The sequence below is a fragment of the Primulina eburnea genome, chromosome 18, assembly GCF_022965805.1.
Source record: "Primulina eburnea isolate SZY01 chromosome 18, ASM2296580v1, whole genome shotgun sequence".
Classification (NCBI taxonomy): Eukaryota; Viridiplantae; Streptophyta; class Magnoliopsida; order Lamiales; family Gesneriaceae; genus Primulina; species Primulina eburnea.
This window is the reverse complement of record NC_133118.1, coordinates 15,361,078-15,366,804: the sequence shown is the minus strand read 5'-3', so window position 1 is coordinate 15,366,804 and position 5,727 is coordinate 15,361,078.

The window sequence follows — 5,727 nt, the reverse complement described above, 5'->3', positions numbered from 1 at the left end:
TGAAAAGTGTTTAGAAGGGGGGTTGAATAAACACTGCTCAATTAAAATAATTTTTCGACAAACTGAGTTCATTTGTATTACAAACTGAATCTAAAAGTATTCTTTCGGTCAACAACAATAATTTAAACTGAATAAACAGTTGCGGAAAAACTAACTGACTGAAGGATAGAGTATCTAACTGAAAATTATAACTGAAGGTAATAACACAATTTGTTTCTGGATGTTCGTAGATTTGAACAACTCCTACGTCACCCCTTCTATCACGCAGATAGGATTTTCACTAAAAGACTTTGATCAAATACAAATCAGTGTACTGACCCACTTCAGTTTGGACTTATCACTTTGCCAATACTGAAACTCTTAGCATACAACACTTTTACAAATCGTAACTGATCTTAGCACAATTCAGAAATTCTATCAATCTATTACAATGTGCTATGAAAGCTCAAGAACGTAGTCTAGAATACTACTGATAAAACTGATAAGCGTGAGCTTTATTTTCTGAGTGTGAGCGGATATTTTAGCAGCGTAACATCAAGTAAGATAACTGAGAATGTAATGGTGCTTCAGCTGCTGCCTTCGACTATTTATAGGCTTCCCTTTCAACGGTAACATTAAAGATATTTGAATATTCTAACCGTTGATTGCCACGTCGATATATCCTGACAATAGTACACTGTTCATTTCTGAAATGCGGCGAGCCACTACCAGTTGCAGATGGCTGTACTATATGTCGGTTGTCGCTGTCAGCTGATGATGTGTACAGCTGAGAGATCAGCTAGTAAAGATCAGTTGACGAAGAAACGAACTATAGTTGAAGCGATCAGTTGACTGATGACGTGTTCAGTTACGTCGATCAGTTGGTCCAATTCAGTTGCTAGAATCAGTTGGTCAATCTTTTGTCAAACGCCGGAATTTCGTTTCCAACAATTTCCCCCTTTATGGTGTTTGACAAAACTATAGAGAAAATACTTGACTGAATTCAAAGTAGATAAAATAATCTGGTGGTTAACTAAATCAACTGAATTCTTATTTCGTCAAAATAAATACAATAGATACTGCGCCTATTAGTGCTTCTTCTGCTGCTCTAAGATCTCCTTTATTTCTTCCCCCTTTTTGTCAAACTGTTCCATTTTGAGAGATATCTTCCCAACATCAGTAGAAAGGAGCTTGACAGAGGTTAAGATGTTATCGATAGCAGTAGTCATAGAGAGTTGTAGCAGTTCAACTTTTCTGGACATAATTGACTCCATGCTGTCGACCCGTCGGTTAATAGAGTTTTGAGTGGCAGTCAAGATAGAAATAATTCCTCTATTTTTCTGAATGTCGTTGACGGCGAAAGAGAGAGCTGAAACAACAGATTTAATATCCTTCAGACTTTTTAACGATTCCTTATTTTCTTCCAACTTCAGAGTATGCGAAAGTTGAGTGTTCTGAATCTTCGAGATGGCAGAAATCATTTGACTCATACTGTCTTGCATATTTTGAACCTCTTCAAAAATAAGATCAAAATCTGCGGAGGATGAGATTGTCGAGAAGTGCTGGGTTCACTAGTAGTGTGTTCAGAAATAATCAAGGCTTGATCAGTTGAAATTGTTTCAGCAGCGTCTCGAACTGAAGTATCAGCAGTAGTAAGTTCTCCTTGATCCCGAGGTGGGGAAGAAGGATTTGGTTCAGCCGAAGGTGAAACAGCAGAAATTGGTGCCTCTAAAGGGTGATCAATGGAATTGACTGGCACATCAGTTGACAGAACTGAAGATTCAACTGGCACATTAGTTGAGATAACTTGATCAGTAGATGGATCTGACTGAACATGTTCGTCGGTAGAAATAAGTGCTTCTGGATGGATTGGATCAGCAGATGGATCAATTTTGTCAGAAATGGGGGCACTTATCTGTGATTCTTCCACAACGGCCTGAATGACTTCATCGATGTGTGCGAATGAAAGCTCAGCATCAGTATACATTTGTTGTTCAGCAGTAGGTGAAAAAGGCTTATCATGAGCCGGCTCTTCAGTTGAAACAAGAGCTAAGGCTGAAGATGGTTCTGTTCTTTCAGAGGGAGCTTCTTCCAATATTTCCTCGTCATCATCATCAGAATCTTCTTGATAGAGAACCAGTTCTTGATCCATTTCCCAGAACTTGATTTGGGAAAGCAGTCCTATGAGATCAGTGTCGAGCTGAGTGATTACAGCTTGATCAGCGTAGGCAGTAGGACTGGTAGGTAAGTAGTTGGCCTTTAGCTTGGCAACAATTTGAGCCAACTTCTTCGCTCTGGTCTGATCAAACAGATAACTCTTCCTCTCCATATCTTGAGCAATCGAGGCAGCTTTGACTGTCCTAAGCACAAAGGCCTCCATGTTTGATGAATTTGCTCAGTTCAGACTTCTTCCTTAATTGCTTGGCGAAGACTTTAGTGCGGTAGGCTGTCCAAGCATCATAGGACTTTATTTTTGAGGCAGCAAAACTGTTGACTTTCGCCCAAACAAGATCAATATGAGTCTGAATTGAATTGGTGGGTCTGGATTTTTCAATCAACCTTCCTTTCCCCTTATCAGTACTCAAAAGATGAGGAATTTCCAGTCCGGTTCGAGTAGATTCCACCTGCTCTACAAATTTGATGCCTTTAGGTCTAGCAGGTGCCACAACAGGAGGGCGAGATATCTGAATCATAGGAGCTTTGATCCTAACTGATTCCTTTGAGGTATTAACTGAAGCTTCTTGTGGAATGACCTGCAGGGGAACTGCTTCTATAGGCTGCTGATCAGTTGAAGAAATCATTGCGTCAATGGGAATTGAGACTTCCGAAGATGTTTTAACCCTTTGGGTTCTTGGTTTCTTCGTAATCTGTGGAGATGGAGTCTTTTCTGACTCAGATGTACTCAACACTAATTTCCTTTTGGTGGCCTTCAGTCGACCCAAGGTTTTGGCCTTCTTAACTAATTTAGGAGCTGCTAACTGAGTCTCAATCTCCTGTTTGATTTGCACAAACTGACCAGGAGTTATATCCATTTTGGTTTTGGGTGGCATTGTATTCTTTGCATTGAACACTTTAAATTTTGATGACCTTTCAGAATCATCAGCCACAAATCCCTTGACTTTCAATAGATAACTGATTTGAACAGCAAATCCTTTGGACTGTTTTGAGGATAAAAACATATTCTTCAGAATGGTAAAAATAAGATGCTTCTAGTTCAGTTTGCGGTCAGCCATAATCGCAGAAATGGCTTGAAATTTTTCCAAGGTAAGAGCAGCAAATGATCCAGATTTTGCCAAAAGCCCCTTAGCAACTACATCAGCAAGTAACTGAATTTCATACTTCAGTTCCTTCTTAGGATCGGAAACTTTAATCTTCCGTCCATCAGCAGAGAGAAGAGTTTGCATCTCTTCAATATCAGATGCCGTAACATCCGAGAGTTGTGCCACACCATCAGAGGGTAAAGAGAATACATCTCCAAGAAAGTCTTTAGAGATCGTCAGTGACTGACCATTGACAGTAAAGATAATGTTACCTTCAGAATCAATCATCCCAGTGGAGTAGAAACCCTAAAGTTCTTTGGGATAAATGTCCTGCGAGGATTGTCCTAAGAATGTTTTGAGTCCAGCAGCTTCGAGTTTCTGAAACACCTTCTTGACTTCAGCATCGCCGAAGGATAAGATGGAACCAAAATTAATGGCCATGGCGTTCAGCATAAAAGCGGGAATCTGGGTTGCCATTGATAACTGATTGAGTTTCTGAAATAAAATTCGAAGGATGAAATAGTTCTTGCTCTCAAAAGTTTGTGGATAAAAGTAAGGTGAAACTGAATCAAGCCGGGTAATGGTACATATGTACGTGACTATTCAAAATCTGGACACGTGTCAGTCCATAGAAATTTTGAAAAAGTAGAGTGTGTACGTGTGCTATAAGCGTGTGTACAATTTGAGCGGTAAAAATTGAGTCCACGTCAGAGACTGAAATTCATCATGAGATTATTAGACAGTCACGTCATTGATTTGGAATAAAATAGATTTAACTAGTTAACTTATAGGAGAAGATTAGTGAGGTATTCAACTGAATGACCAGTTAGAAAAACTGAGTCCTTTCAGTTGAAAATGCACTAACAACTGTCTTCTCAGTTAACCTCTTAGACCATTATTCCCCCTTAATAAATGCAAAAGAAAACAAAACGACGGCAATAGACAGAAATGATTAAAGGAGAGCCTGGTGCTTGGCAGAGTAATCGTCACTTAAGAACTGTCCTTTCATTTCCCTCATCTTGGCCTATAAATAAGAGTAAGATGGTTAGTCACAGCTATCTCAACAAATAATATCATAGAGAAGAAGAATGGCCGATGCTGGAAGCTCAAGCGTCTATCCGTTTTCACTGCAGGCCAGGAAGAAGGCCATAGAGAACGAAGTCTTTTACTCAAGCCTTCCCTACTGGGAGGAGTTGCAGGAGTTGGAGTTCCGGTACTACTCTGGACAGGTCACCACCGTCAAACGGATGGCCCAACTAAGAGAGGTGCGGGAGCTCTTGAATATTCCTGCAGGGGTGAACGTCTTCAAGGATGGGCATCTCTATCAACTCTTTCTTCGGAAGGAGCTTGAGATCCTCCACCGCATCGCTTCCTCCCACAGTTTCTGCAAAACCTCTTCTTCAGCACTAGCTGCATGGTTGAGTATGTGGATAGCTGATGTGGAGGAAAAAATTATGAATATGTAACCCGCTTCCATTAATAAAATGGTTATTTTGTTTTAATGTTGTTTTCCTTTGTTCCTGCTTGCAATGTTCTGTATGAAACAAAACACAAGAACTGTAACGCCCCGAAAATTTAAAAGTCCACGCAAACCACATGCATGCAATTATTAAATTCTTTTGCATTTTAGTTAAATGTTTTAATTGCATTAAATTAATTATGTTTTGCATATGTGCATGTTTAAAATATATTTTTCTACATTGTTGCATTAAAATATATTTTTAATGGTATTCGAGTTGCGATCGAGGAACGGAGACCGATGGCTAAAAATGGAAAATGATTTTATTAAATAAATGTTTTTCATTATTTAAAATATGGGTGATGATGTTTATTATTTTTGAAAATAATGGGTTTTGAGGTGATTTTATACGTCGGGACGTAGATTTTATCGGTGTTGGTTTTTCAATAAAATGCGAGCTTTTTGGCAAACCCAGCTAATAAATTCACAAATTTATTTAACAAAAATTTTGTTAATATTTTATTTAAATCCTAATTCAACTAATGGGCTTAATTAGAAGGCTTAATGGGCCTAAGCTTTAATTAGTTGAATTATGTAGTATATAATATATTAAACCCTATTCTAGCAACTACAACAACCGGCCACTCTCTTTCAAATTGTGAAAACTCTCCCCATCCCACCCATATACACGACACACACAGCACCTTATTTGGAGGAAAATTTCGGTAGAAAGCTAAGGAAGGTGATAGCCGCGGTTCTCGCCCGTTCTTCGCAATCGTCAACAAATTTTCGTGCATAAATAAAGCAAAGGCACGCCATATTCTCCTTTTACTCATCATCACATCATATTATGTAATTGTTTATGAATTTGCATGAAAACATGTCACACTAGTTCTATTCTCGTAACTATGTGTACACATGCTTTAAACTTGTGTTTTTAATTCCAAAAATCATGTTTTTATGTGTGTAAAAGGGCTGCCATGATATAGGTTATGTTCAAGCATTGTTTTCATGAATTTAGAGTCCTAG